General features: G+C 42.2%; 2 long non-coding RNA genes across 3 annotated transcripts; one reads left to right on the top strand and one right to left on the bottom strand.

The window, feature by feature from the left end:
• Positions 1-36: 36 nt before the first annotated feature.
• Positions 37-15204, bottom strand: LOC125550647 (uncharacterized). Its single transcript, XR_007301733.2, has 6 exons — positions 14486-15204; positions 13925-14002; positions 13707-13822; positions 13270-13443; positions 10051-10146; positions 37-680 (listed from the first exon to the last, which is right to left on the bottom strand). It is a non-coding gene; the product is annotated as an uncharacterized LOC125550647 (long non-coding RNA).
• On the top strand, positions 9783-13712 carry LOC125550646 (uncharacterized). Of its 2 annotated transcripts, XR_007301732.2 has the most exons (3): positions 9783-9920; positions 9997-11495; positions 13209-13712. It is a non-coding gene; the product is annotated as an uncharacterized LOC125550646 (long non-coding RNA). The 2 variants fall into 2 exon arrangements; XR_007301731.2 differs by having other exon boundaries at positions 9997-13712.
• Positions 15205-15528: the final 324 nt, after the last annotated feature.

Genomic DNA, 15528 nt, shown 5'->3' with positions numbered 1-15528 from the left:
TGATCACCAAAACATACATCAAATGGATCACGTGATATCACATTGTCACCATAGATAAGCACATGCAAAATATACATCAAGTGTTCTCAAATCCTTAAAGACTCAATCCGATAAAATAACTTCAAAGGGAGAACTCAATTCATCACAAGAAAATAAAGGGGGAGAAACATCATAGGATCCAACTATAATAGCAAAGCTCGTGATACATTAAGATCATGCCACCTCAAGAACACGAGAGAGAGATCAAACACATAGCTACTGGTACATACCCTCAGCCCCGAGGGTGAACTACTCCCTCCTCGTCATGGAGTGCGCCGGGATGATGAAGATGGCCACCGGAGAGGGATTCCCCCCCTCCAGCAGGGTGCCGGACCGGGTCTAGATTGGTTTTCGGTGGCTACGGAGGCTTCTAGCGACGGAACTTCCGATGTATTCTGCTCTTTGATGTTTTTAGGGTATATGGACATATATAGGCGAAATAAGTCGGTCAGAGGAGCCATGTGGGGCCCATGAGGGTGGGGGCGCGCCCAGGGGTAGGGCGGGCCTCCCTGCCTCGTGGCTTCCTCGAAGCTTCCCTGGCGTCTACTCCAAGTCTCCTGGGTTGCTTCCGTTCCAAAAATAACTCTTTCGAAGATCTCATTCCATTTGGACTCCATTTGATATTCCTTTTCTTCGAAACACTGAAATAGGCAATAAAACAACATTTTAGGCTAGGCCTCCAGTTAATAGGTTAGTCCCAAAAATAATATAAAAGTGTATGATAAAGCCCATAAACATCCAAAACAGGTAATATAATAGCATGGAACAATAAAAAAATTATAGATACGTTGGAGACGTATCATCGATCCCAGTGACAGAAAGGGAAACGACACGTATTGTATTGTTGCCATTAAGGATAAAAATATGAGGTTTATATCATATTGCTTGAGTTTATCCCTCTACATCATGTCATCTTACCTAATGCGTTACCCTGTTCTTATGAACTTAATACTCTAAATGCATGCTGGATAGCGGTCGGTGTGTGGAGTAATAGTAGTAGATGCAGGCAGGAGTCGGTCTACTTGTCATGGAAGTGATGCCTATATACATGATCTTGCCTAGATATTCTCATAATTATTCGCTTTTCTATCAATTGCTCGACAGTAATTTGTTCACCCATCGTAATACTTATGCTATCTTGAGAGAAGCCACTAGTGAAACCTATGGCCCCCGGGTCTATTTTCCATCATATAAGTTTTCAATCTATTTTATTTTACAATCTTTACTTTCAATATATATCATAAAAATACCAAAAATATTTATCTTATTATTATTATCTCTATCAGATCTCACTCTCGTAAGTGACCATGAAGGGCTTGACAACCCCTTTATCGCGTTGTTTGCGAGGTTTTTATTTGTTTGTGTAGGTACAAGGGACTTGCGTGTGGCCTCCTACTGGATTGATACCTTGGTTCTCAAAAACTGAGGAAAATACTTACGTTACTTTGCTGCATCACCCTTTCCTCTTCAAGGGAAAACCAACGCAGTGCTCAAGAGATAGCAAGAAGGATTTCTGGCACCGTTGCCGGGAAGATCTAAGCACAAGTCAAGACATACCAAGTACCCATCACAAACTCTTATCCCTCGCATTACATTATTTGCCATTTACCTCTCGTTTTCCTCTTCCCCTCTTCATCCTTGCCGTTTTATTCACCCTTCTTTTATTCGTCTTTTCATTTGCTTTGATGTCTTACTTGGCTCGTTTGCTCGTTTGGTTGGAATAGTTTATTATTTATTGCTAAACAGAGAACCTAAGATCTATGTATCCTCATCCGCTTGCTAATCTTTTTTAGAGATCCAATTATGATGAACCAATTGCTAGTGAGTTTTGTGCACTAAATTATCTTTATGAAGTTTTGCTTGAAATTTGTAAATCTGAAAATTGTGATGAAGTACTTTATGGAGTGATTCACGATGGATCTTTGAATAAAAAGCATGATTGCAATGATGATAGTATAAATTCTATTAATATCAATTGTGCTTATAATATGCAAAATCCTAAGCTTGGGGATGCTAGTTTTGCTATGTCTACTACTTGTTGCAATGATCATGATTGGGGTGATTCTTCTTATGATCTTGAAAATTTATTTAAGCCCCATGATGAATATGAGATTGATAATAATGTTTGTAATAATATTGAAAGTGGGTTTGGAAGAGTGTCGACTTTAGATCCCACATATTTGAAGATTGTTCAATCTTGTGAATCTTTTGATAAAAATGGGTTTGAAGAGGTCATGACTTTAGTTAATGGTAATCCCACTATTTTGGAAGAGTGTAAACTTCGCATGCATGTGGATCGTGTTGAAAATATTTTATGTGATAGCTATTTTGTTGAATTTGCTTATGATCCCACATGTAATTATTATGAGAGAGGAAAATATGATTGTAGAAATTTTCATGTTCCTAAATTACCTCTCGTTATGTTAAGATTGCTATCGTTTCTTTCCGCTTCCTTGCATATACTAGTTTTTGCTTGCTATGATAATTTGTTTGCCTATAAGATTCCTATGCTTAGGAAGTATACTAGACTTAGATGTGTTTGTCACGTGTGTCATGATGCTCTTTTTGTGCTTCAATTCTTATCTTATACGTGAGCATCATTGAAATCTCAATGCCTAGTTAAAAGGCTTTAAAGAAAAACGCTTGTTGGGAAACAACCCAATATTTTTCCTTACTGTTATTAAATAAATAATTCATCTAGCCTCTATTTAGATGTGGTTTTATGCTTTTAATTAGTGTTTGTGCCAAGTAGAACCTTTGGGAAGACTTGGGGAAAGTCTTTGCGATCTTGCTGTAAAAAACAGAAACTTTAGCGCTCACGAGATTTGCTGCCATTTTTTACAGGAGAGTGCTATTTAGTTAATTCTTTTTGCAGTTGATTAATAGATAAATTCCTCACGTCCAACAATTTATTTTAGAATTTTTGAAGTTCTATAAGTATTCGAAACCTACAGATTACTACAGACTGTTCTGTTTTTGACAGATTCTGTTTTTCGTGTGTTGTTTGCTTATTTTGATGAACCTATGGCTAGTAATAAAGTTTATGAACCATAGAAAAGTTGGAATACAGTAGGTTTAACACCAATATAAATAAAGAATGGGTTAATTACAGTAACTTGAAGTAGTGGTTTGTTTTCTTTTACTAACGGAGCTCACGAGATTTTCTTTAAATTTTGCGTTGTGAAGTTTTCAAGTTTTGGATAAAGATTTGATGGATTATGGAACAAGGAGAGGCAAGAGCCTAAGCTTGGAGATGCCCAAGGCACCCCAAGGTAAAATCCAAGGATAACCAAAAGCCTAAGCTTGGGGATGCCCCGGAAGGCATCCCCTCTTTCTCTTCGTCCATCAGTAACTTTACTTGAAGCTATATTTTTATTCACCACATGATATGTGTTTTGCTTGGAGCATCTTGTATGATTTGAGTCTTTGATTTTTAGTTTAATACAATCATCCTTGCTGCACACACCTTTTGGGAGACACACATGAATTAGAATTTATTAGAATACTCTATGTGCTTCACTTATACCTTTTGAGCAAGATAATTTTGCTCTAGTGCTTCGCTTATATCTTTTAGAGCACGGTGGTGATTTTATTTTATAGAAATTATTGATCTCTCATGCTTCAATTATATTATTTTGAGAGTTCCTTGGAACAGCATGGTGATATGCTTTGGTTATGAATTTAGTCCTAATATGATAGGCATCCAAGATCGGTATAATAAAAACTTTCATAAAAAATGCATTGAGTACTAGGAGAAGTTTGATACTTGACAATTGTTTTGAGATATAAAGGTGGTAATATTAGAGTGTGCTAGTTGATTAGTTATGAATTTAAGAAATACTTGCGTTAAAGTTTGCAAGTCCCGTAGCATGCATGTATGGTGACAGTTGTGTAACAGATTTGAAACATGAGGTGTTATTTGATTGTCTTCCTTATGAGTGGCGGTCGGGGACGAGCGATGGTCTTTTCCTATCAATCTATCCCCCTAGGAGCATGCACGTAATGTTTGGTTTTTGATGACTTGTAGGTTTTTGCAATAAGTATGTGAATTTTTTATGACTAATGTTGAATCCATGGATTATACGCACTCTCATCCTTTCATCATTGCTAACCTCTTCGGTACCGTGCATTGCCCTTTCTCACCTTGAGAGTTGGTGTAAACTTCGTCGGTGCATCCAAACCCCGTGATATGATACGTTCTGTCACACATAAACCTCCTTATATTTTCCTCAAAACAGCCACCATACCTACCTATTATGGCATTTTCATAGCCATTCCGAAATATATTGCCATGCAACTTTTCACCGTTCCATTTATTGTGACACATATCATCATTGTCATATTGCCTTGCATGATCATGTAGTTGACATCGTATTTGTGGCAAAGCCACCGTTCATAATTTTTTCATACATGTCACTCTTGATTCATTGCCCTTCCCGGTACACCGCTGGAGGCATTCATATAGAGTCATACTTTGTTCTAGTATTGAGTTGTAAATAAATAGAAGTGTGATGATCATCATTAATAGAGCATTGTCCCAAATAAAAAAAGAGAAAGGCCAAAAAAAGGAAGGCCCCCCAAAAAATAAAAAATAAAACAGGGCAATGCTACTATCTTTTTTTCCACACTTGTGCTTCAAAGTAGCACCATGATCTTTATGATAGAGAGTCTTTTGTTTTGTCACTTTCATATACTAATGGGAATTTTTCATTATAGAACTTGGCTTGAATATTTCAACAATGGGCTTCCTTAAATGCCCTAGGTCTTCGTGAGCAAGCAAGTTGGATGCATACCCACTTAGTTTCTTTTGTTGAGCTTTCATACATTTATACCTCTAGTGCATCTGTTGCATGGCAATCCCTACTCCTTGCACTGACATCAATTGATGGGCATCTCCCTAGTGTTAAGGCATATCTCTCTCGATGTAGTTTTGATGATTGATGACAACATGTTTGCGGACTAATCGTGTGCTTTGAGCATTTCAGAGATTCATCCTTTGGCACGAGACGATTTCTTTCCCCTCGGAGTGTTATTCAAGACGGTGTAGCTCTTTCGTTTCTTGTTTGGTGGACTAGTTTCGTAGGAGTCACCGTACTATTAAGAGGGGGTCCGATTTGGTAAGGCTTGGGTGAAATCAACACGTACACATCCTTTCCTCACCCTCTGTGCCATTCCGCTTCAATGGAGTGCTCTTTCCCCTTTCAGTGTGCTGCTTTGGGTCCAAGCGGTAGTACCGCTTGTGGGTCTCAGCCGCAGTATCGCTGTGGTACCGGGCCCCTACCGCGTCGACTCGAGGGGGTCGCCTCTCGTGTCGGGTTGTGCAGCAGTTGCAGCGGTAGTAGAAGCAGTAGTACCGCTCGAGAGCGGTAGTACCGGCCTACCACCGCGGCGGTACCGCACCGGTCTTAGTTCCTGCGCCGCACGGTAGTACCGCGAGGAGGAGCGGTAGTACTGCTGGGTCCATCGGTAGTACCGCTGCCCCCTGCGGTAGTACCGCCCTCTGCGGGGCTGTTTTGGGGGTAACGGTTGGATGGGTTCCCCTTGTATAAAAGGGGTCCTCTTCTTCTTCGTTGACTTACCTCTTCCCCCGAAAGCTCCATTAATGCTCCAAGCTCCATTTTCGCTCGATCTCTCTCCTTAGCCAATCAAACTTGTTGATTTGTTCGGGATTGGTTGAGAAGGCCTCGATCTACACTTCCACCAAGATAAATTTGATTCCCCCACTAATCCCTAGCGGATCTTGTTACTCTTGGGTGTTTGAGCACCCTAGACGGTTGAGGTCACCATGGAGCCATTGTCCATTGTGGTGAAGCTTCGTGGTGTTGTTGGGAGCGTCCGATTAAGTTGTGGAGATTGCCCCAACCTTGTTTGTAAAGGTCCGGTCGCCGCCTCCAAGGGCACCAATAGTGGAATCACGGCATCTCGCATTGTGTGAGGGCGTGAGGAAAATACGGTGGCCCTAGTGGCTTCTTGGGGAGCATTGTGCCTCCACACCGCTTCAACGGAGACGTACTTCCCCTCAAAAGGAAAGAACTTCGGTAACACATCCTCGTCTTCACCGGCTCCACTCTTGGTTATCTCGTACATTTACTTGTGCAAGCTTATTAGTGTTACTTCCCTTGCTTGCTTATGTGCTTGTTGTTGTTGCATCATATAGGTTGCTCACCTAGTTGCACATCTAGACAACCTACTTTAATGCAAAGTTTAATTTGGTAAAAAAAAGTTAAAAATTGTTAGTTGCCTATTCACCCCCCTCTAGTCAATCATATCGATCCTTTCAATTGGTATCAGAGCCTCGTCTCTTTACTAAGGACTTTCCGTCCGAAAAGTATGGTTGACACCGTAGACGGTGTGAAGGAGCACTCCGGTGTGAATCCGATCTCGTCTACGGGCGATGGGGGAACCTCGGTCTCTCGTGAAGAATTCAATGTAGCCTTGGAGACATTGAAAACCTCCATGACAGCCGAGGTTAAAAGCATGTTTACTAAATTCATTGAAGGGCTTAAACTATCCACCATACCGTTGAAAGTGGGTGATCTCACTGACAAGGTGACGGATGCTAACTCCGACAAAGGGAAAGCTAGTAGTGAAAAGGCTCCTTCTTCTAGTGGTAAAAATGGCACCGGTATCTTTGCCCATGTGGAACCACCACTTGTTTATGGTGGACTGATTCCTTCCAGTCATTTGAATCATGTCGGTCCTCCCCCTAAAATTGTGAAAATGAGGACTTTGATTCTTGGGTTTATCACTTTAAGAGCCATTTAAATCATGTGAATACTAATATTTGGAGAATCATTGAAGAAGGTTTCTATCCGCATGACCCAAGCAACTTCACCCCTCGAGAAGCCGCAGATAATCAATTCAATGAGAATGCTCTCTTCATCATCCAAGATGCAGTTTCACCCGAAGATCTACCTCATCTTCGACCCTTCGTCTTAGCCAAAGATGCATGACTTTGTGTTGTCTCTCTCTATCGGGAAAGCGCAAGCATTCAACGCTCCAACTATGAAGTAGTGCAAGATGAAGCCGATGAGTTTGCAATGAAAGAAGATGAAGAATCTCGTGAGCTTTATCGGAAAGTAACTAAACTCGCGGTCTCACTTCGAGGTCATGGGAGCAAGGACACGGATGACAATTGGATCAAGCGCAAATTCCTCAAGGCAATGATGTCGTACCACAAAACCATGTCCTCCTTCATTCGTCAAAGGCCGGACTTCAACACTTTGTCCTCAAGTAAAGTGTTGGATGAGTTTGTGGCTATGAACATCTTGGATAAGACCGCCGACAATGCGGTGCTTCGCTCTCAAAGGGCAAAGAAGCCCAACCTTACATTGAAGGCCAAGGTTTGTGTTGAAGAAGAAGAAGAAGAGGAAAGCAACCCCGAAGATACAAAGTATGCCTATCATGAACACATGTCACTTGCTTCAAGGCAATTTTGGAGCAAGAAAAACTCAAGGCCAAACTTCAACAAGAACAACTCAAGTGGTACGAAGAGCAAGCAACATGTGAGGACTTGCTATAATTGTGGCAATGTGAGCCATTTTATTACGGAGTGCCCGTATGAGAAGAGGGAAGACGATGGTGGAAAGATCATCCGGAAGGACAAAGCCAAGTCTTTTCCAAACAAGAGCAACTTCACCAAGAAGACCCCTCACAAGGCATTGGTGGTTCAAGAAGAGTACCATGAGGATGATGATGATGATGAAGATGGTGAGTCAGTTTCCATGGCCTCTGTTGCCATTGCAAAAGCTCCACGGGTGTCTCTCTTCGACTCACCCAATGAGAACATCACCGCCAAGTGCCTCATGGCTAAAGCCACCAATAAGGTAACCCCAACATCAAAACTACCATCATTAATAATTCTTCCTTGACGGATTGCATTGATGAATATGAGGGATCTAATGTGGAGGAAAATGAGTTTGAGTCCTTTATGGGTGAACTCAAGGGTAAATCCAAGAAGCATTTCGTTGCTCTTTTAGAACAACTTGGTGAAGCCAATGACATGATCGAGGCTCACGAAGATACTATCTCCAAGATGGAGGGGCATAGTCGCGACAATGCCGATGAGATTTCGGATCTTTCCAATGCTCTTGAGGAAGAGCGTGGTCTTCGTTTGGCTCTTGAGGAGTTACACAACGTTGATCACGCTAAGTTAAAGAAAGATCTTGATCATGCTCTCGTTGTTTCTCGTGTGCTAGCACTCATGGGCTTTGCCACTTTCTTTGCTATTGATACCGTGGCCCTCTTGTGGAGTAAGACTCTTAAAGTAGCCTTTGTTGGGCATGTCGAGAACGGTCTCTATGTGATTAATTTTTCGGAACGACCCACTAAGACCGCAACATGCCTAATGGCTAAAGTTGACGTGGGATGGTTTTGACATCGCCGTCTAGCCCACATCAATATGAGATCTTTGCAAGTCTTCTCAAGGGGGACCATGTCCGTGGACTAACAAATGTTAGTTTTGCTAAAGATCGTGCTTGCAGTGCTTGCATCGAAGGAAAGCTACATGAGAAGGCTCACCCTCCCACGACTATCATCTACTCAAAGAGGCCTTTGGAGCTCCTTCATTTGAATCTCTTTGGGCCTCCATCCTTTGATAGTCTTGAGGGTAGAAAGTATTGCTTGGTGATTGTGGATGACTATTCAAGATACACTTGGGTATTGAACATATAAATCACGCTAGGCAACCAATCCTCTCCGTCCTCGAGCCCCACGCCACTCTTCATCCCTCTCCACGCTGTCCCACCTCCCCTACTCCTCCTCACGGCCTCTCGCGCCGCTGCCTTCTCTCCTGGGCCTCCCCGACGCTCGAGGTGCAGCAAAGGGGACGCCACTATGTTCTCAATCCAGCTAGATCGGGATCGGGCGCAGGTCGCCGGCATCCGACGCCCCGCGCCGTGATTTGGGATCAGGCGCCGATCTCCATAAGGAGATTAGGAGCAGCTGCTGCAGGGAGGGTAGGCAGCAGAGGAGCACGTCCAGGTCGAGCCCCCACCCCGGCGGGTGCCTGCAGAGGAGGAGAGGCCGAGGATGGCTCCCAGTACATGGAGGAGACGCCCAACACAGGTGAGCTCTTTCTTCACGGTTTGCATATATTGGCATGGTAACCTGACCTCATCCCCTAATTCATGGCTTCCTATTTTTTTTATGCAGGTAGGGGAGGAGGCTGTCCCCGGAGAGGCAACATGGTGGTTGCACCGGTGCCTCTCCCATCTATGCATCTACCGAGGATGGATGGCACCATGTGGGTCAGGAGGCCGTCATCACCCTTGTAGGCATGATTCATCGCCTCTGTCGCCCCCACATGACACGACTCATTGGTCACTGTTGGGCTACTGCCGTAGTCCTGCTACTTGATGGAGTCTTCCTCCTTTGGCTACGTCTTCCTTCTCTGGCAACGCCTCTCTCGACCCCAGAGGTTCATGGTTTTACATTCAAAAATAAATATGCACCTAAGAGAAGCTAGAGGAGTATTGTTAATATCTGGAATCTAATTTAATTGTGGTTCTATACTGCTGTCATAACTAAGGATTGATTGGTATAGAAAATATATGTGACCCTCTGTCCTCAGGTCCTTCACCATCCACAAATAATCAGGTTCGACTACCTGCTTGGTCAGTTGTCTCTCTGTAGTAAACAAATTTTGCAATTGAACACGCTAATTTTACAACTAATAGTCCATCAACTTTAATCATGTGCATTTAGAAACTGCACAATACCCCACCGTTGGTCGAGGTCCCTTATAGGACAATACTTGATTTTTTTTCCTAAACAATCTGGGGCTACCACAAGCTAAGTACCATCGCAGGATATGTGAGGGACAAACAACAGCAAGGAGAGCATTGTTTGCCACAAGACGCACCAACAACCACACCATTGAGGTCTTGTTTGCTACTATGACTACTTTCACCTTAACAACGAATAGCAATCTAATTCAAGGTGTCGTTCAAAATGCAGGTAAGCAACTGAGGACATGAGAAGGGCCTTCACACCGATCTCAGAAAAACAAACCTTTTGAAGCCAATGAAGAAGCTACCAACCATCTTTTGTTCCCAAACAATCTTTTCTTCTCCCCACCTTAGCGTGTTCTATGTTTCATTGATGTTCCTGTAACAAAACAGAGTTGGTATCAGACATGTATTTCCTATATTTATGATGATCTTCCTTATGTATATAAAATTATATTCTATATAGGTCCTCAATCAAATGTTATATAGGAGAAATGCTATAAAGACAGGCATGTTTTCCCAAATAACTACTGCTCTTATGCAGGGTGTCCTAGCGCATGTCGTCTCGGTGGAATAGCAGGGGCGGCAGGGTCACCACAGCGGGGTGGACAACAAGAGAGGGTGAGGAGGTTGGCAGTGGGTGAGAAGGAGCAGCAAAGTCGGACGTGGCAGGAAGGAGCACTGAGGTCACAGTGGAGGATAGGCCAGCGATGGGTGCAAGGAGCTACGTCAGCAAAGCTACTCCGCCGCGATGGGGTGGAGCTACGAGGCGGGGGAGGCGTCCAATGACAGATATCAAAAAGCATGTCGTTGCAGCAGGGTAAGATAAACAAGAAGTGCATTGAAGGTAGAGAAAGAATTTCTAATGTTCTGGAGTACACCAGTTGATGAGAGCTTTTTGAAACTGTTGTAAGTTTATAGTTTGAAATGATTGAATTCGTATTGTTCTCTGTGAGATTATTGATTCATGTTACATGACCATGTTCTGATTAGCTATATTTGATGCTCTACCCTTTTGACTGATGGTAGTTTGAAGGATGAGGTTTGTGCTAATGCTTTAGCAACTCATAGTATGTTGTAGTTATTTGTTCAGGAATATCAGCAAGTTGAACGATGAATAGTTTTCTAATGAAGAAAAAATTCACGATATTGTTGCATTACTTATGAATGCAATTGATTTTCATAACCAGAGGAAGGCAAGTGCTACATCGTCAAATATTGATACTTCCTTTTCATGCCAGATCAGAGTCTTGATGCCTTGTTGAACTATATGTATACCATTTTCTAATATCTGACAGTTATATTGGTTGCACTAGCTTTTGGCATATAATTTGAAGGGTATTCTTCCCATATGATCAGTTCTGCGGTCTGCACTCATTTTTACTGCCATGAATGGTGTAAGTCTCCCTCTCTCTCACACACACATGCACTGTGTGCGCGTGTGTCATTCCCTCTCAGATTTGAAGGTAAGTTATTATTTCGTGTTATCAATCATGGGGATTTTATGATTTCTATTTATTTCCGTGGTGGAAAATTAAAATCTGACAAGGAGGTCGCTATCCATCTACTTCCATAATGTCGAACCTCCAACTGATTTTTCTTTTCCAATAGGATATGCATTTGATCCAGTCCATGTCTTGGCCTCTTTTTGATGTGTGTTTACCCATGTTCTTCTTGCAGGTATTGTTCAATCCGCCAGTAGCTAGCGGATGTCGTGTTGTGATTAAGGTTTGCCACCTTCCTCTACTAAATCGTTTGTTTTATGGGCCATTCTTAGAATACTATGTGCTTACTCTGTTTGGCTAAAACATGGTGAATCTGATGCTTACCAACATTATTTGTGTTGCACATTTACAACAATAACTGTCAGACAAGAGAATTGCTCACCAATCCTTAGGTTCAGAAGCATGTGTACAGATTTTTTGTTAGGCATCAACTTTTGTTTGCTTCAAATTAGAACTTGGGCCTTGCCTTCACCAAGTGTCTCTAATGCTTACCAATATTCAAAATATAGAGATCAACACTGAAGCATTAGGCATTGGTATGTCAACTAAATTGGTTCAGAATATAATTCTTACCCAACATTCTTGGACATAGTGGGCCGTATTATTGACCCAGTTGTCGACTTTTGACTAGGTGGATGTGTCGAGATAGAAATGTTTTGCATTTATGGTGGCAAAGCTGGTTAGCATCTAGATAAATGTCAAGAGAAAATGATAGTAAAAGGTCTTAAGGCTACACCTTGAGATATGCATCCATTGTGTTTCTTATACCAGTCCATTATATAATGTTTTATTAATTTCTTTGTATGGACTACAACTTTTGAATAGCATCTCCCAATTCATTACCTTCCGGTTTTTGAATATCTATTGACGCCAACAGTCTAGCATTCTTCAAAAACTTACAATGATCTGTAGTTCGTCTATAAATTAAATGGGGAATATTTATTATTATTTCAGAACTGTAAGACTTTTTTTCTTGGAATATATGGATTAACCTAAGACTGGATATAAGATTTTGTTTCTCTTCTTTAAGAAGTGCCATGTATTACTTGTTTTCTGAAATAATTCCTTTTGTTTTCGCTTTTCACTAGACATTCATTGCTATTTATGCTTCTTTAGCAATGGGATCAGTCGTTTTGTGCTGCCTTTTAGCTAGATGCTGATCACTATTGGTCTCTTCAGTAGTGAGATGGAGATCATAGATGCATCCTTGGTTTCCGTCCTCTTGATATCGTTGTTAAACTATTGTTCAATATTTTATCTTTGAGGGGTCTATTGTTACTTTGGCTTGGCTCTAATTATATGTGATACGATTTGTTTCTTTTGCTGGGCCCTAATTCTTACCTACCTTTTCCCTTGGGTTTATTCTCTGATATGAACATCTTATGTATTCACCTATTTGTGTAGAATTGTGATCTGTTAGCCAGGGTACTTTTGTAATTATTACAGTTTTACAAATAGGAGAAGGGGATAAGAGTTGTTGAAGAAAATACACTGTATTACCACTCTTAATTAATTAAGTGAGAATATAGAACTGAACAGTAACTCCTTAAGTACAATTTTGTTTGGGTAATTTGCATCGCTAGAAGGATGCGACTCAGATCATATACTTTTCATATTACATGGTTAGAGCCTTATGTATAAAATATTGTGCTTTCAACATCTATTCATGGCATTGTGTGCATTCTATCTGTGTGTACTTTTGATTATTATAGGACTAATATTTTCAGAAAATTATGTATATATGGTCATGTCAGGACAAAATATTTGTTGCTGGCCATGAACAACGGATGGGTGATGGGGACTGGTCTCATAAAACTGATAAATGTGAACCTGTTCGTTGTTTGGACATTACACCACCATAATTCAATAGTATGGTAAGATTCACAAGGCAATATAAATAGGCATATATGCTTAGTTTATGTATTTGCTGATTCAGGTGCCCGCCATCAATGAAGACAAAGAATACCAGGTAGCAAACGAACAGAAATGATCCTGACCTTTGAGGGCAAAATATATTCTACAAAGAATCTTTATCAGCAAAGGGCAAAGAAGATTGTCAATGTCAGCCACCAGTTATTTTGTTCAGTAGGTGTTCCCTTCCAATGAGGCTCCAGCCTGAGCAAGGGCATGGTAGCAGATATTGATCAGTTGGTTGATTTTGTGCGCCCATCCTGTAATTCAACGTAAAGCTTCAGAAAGTGTGTTCAATGTCCTCTCCATTTCAAACAAACCATCAGCTGGTTCTTTAATACGATTATTACTTTTATCATACTGTAGAATTCGTTTCTCGGTTATCTAAAACTTATAGCTATTAAAGAAAGCCCTTGGTTTGTATTTGGTACTTGTGCCATTTGGTGGAACTGTATGAGAAAATAGTGAGAGAATGTTGGTAGAAATTACGAGTGATGTAATTACATAGAGAGAAAGTACTCACATGTCACATCATATTCCCCCATGCTCCTCTTCAACTGCAACAACTGTTGAAGTTACTTTTAGTTCAAGCATTTTTTTATGATGTCAACAATGTCAGTTGATGCAGCAGGCGCCACCCTAAGAAATCGAGATCAGCTAATACGTTAGTTTGTGACGACATTCAAGTTCTTGAAACAAATAAGATGAGAATTTATTTAAACATGATAGGATATTACTTACTTTAAATTCTCTGATATAATGGTCGACATTGATGGCCTAAATATCTGCTCACGAGTGTTTCAACAAAATTGTTATGAGCTGCAAAGTAAATGGATAGAGCATTAAACCAGGCAAACTGCAAAAGCAAAATCTTCAGGCAGTAAATTTTATCAGGCAAGCAGTTGAAATAAGTAAGTCATAAGAGATTTCAAGCAAGATACAGACTTTCCCCAATGCTTCTCAACAACAACACCCATTGCTTTTCGTTTCTTGGCTGCCCTTTCCCATGGGTGCCATAGCATCATATAGGATGTCCATAAATCCTACACCTAACGGCCAAACCCAGTGAAACTGGAAGCCACCCTGACCCTAGCTAACTAGAATGTGTATCTATCATCATGAATCTCTGCGAGAAGCAATCCAGACGGCCACACACATGATTTGGAAGAAAGAAATTCAGTCAATAGCAGAACAAGTAGACCAAGAAACTCTACATCCTAGCACCACAAGGCACAGGAACATTCACAACAAGCACAGACAGCAGATACAACATGTATAAAAAGTAAAGGGAGAGGAACAAACCAGATCCACCAGAAGGAGTTAGGGAATATAGCCACCGAGCGAAGCCGAAGAAGCGCGGCCCTGAACCAAAGCATGTCGCTGAAGATGGCTGCCACAGCATAACTACGCTTCAAAGTGACACCACTGAGCCTGCTCCGTCGGCAGGTACACGAACCAGTCGTGGTCAGCACCGCACACAAGCAGCATGTGGCGATAGCAAGCGGCGGCCGGGCTCCTCCAATGGAAGTGACAAATGAAGATGCGCTCCTCATCTGACTGCAGCACCACTCACAGTGGCGTACCTCCTCCAATGACAGCAACGAATGGCGTGCCGTATCCACAATGCCCCCAAATTGCTTCCACTGACCTCTCCAAGCCGTCCCCAAATTGTCTGCCCCTCTGTACAGAGCTGCCATGCCGCGTCGCTGCACACACCATGTTGGTCCAGATGGAGAACGCTCCTTCCTCTGACCAACAAGGCAACAACCAGCCAGCAGCGGCGGCGGCGACCGCTCGGACGGACAAGACGCACACTCTCGCACCCACCGGCCCCGCCGCAGCAAACCCGGGGCCGGTGGCGGCGACCGCTTGGTTGGCTCGGACGGACAAGCCCGGTGCAAACCAAATCCCTTCCCAATAGACCCCTTCTCCTCTGTAGACAACATTGTTCAGGCAATGGGGCGACACGTGCTGGGCGCCTTCCTCCACGCCGCCACGCCGCCTTGACGAGGAGAAACATCGACCACCCACTTCACACTGACCGACATCCAGCGCCCATCACACCCACCGCTGAAAGAAAGGGCCAACAAAATGGGCCAACTCACTTGGGAGGTTCAAAAACAAAACTTGGGCCGCGCTTGGATCCTCGTTTTCAAGCGATTTACACGCGTAACATATAAACAAAAAAAACCAAAAAATAAAACGGCTGCATTTCATTCACCCGATTGGCTATTAGTCATTTTTGCATGTAGGACTATTTTTTCACTTTTATTTTCCGGTTACACCGGTAAACCAAGGGTATTCCACCGGTTTTGAACGAGTTTGTAGCGACCAGACCTCAAACG

This window comes from Triticum urartu, chromosome 4A (genome assembly GCF_056163025.1).
Source record: "Triticum urartu cultivar PI428250 chromosome 4A, HENAU_Tu73, whole genome shotgun sequence".
In the NCBI taxonomy this organism is placed as follows: domain Eukaryota; kingdom Viridiplantae; phylum Streptophyta; class Magnoliopsida; order Poales; family Poaceae; genus Triticum; species Triticum urartu.
Note: the sequence above shows the minus strand (reverse complement) of the source record. Positions and strands in the feature narration are given on the sequence as shown.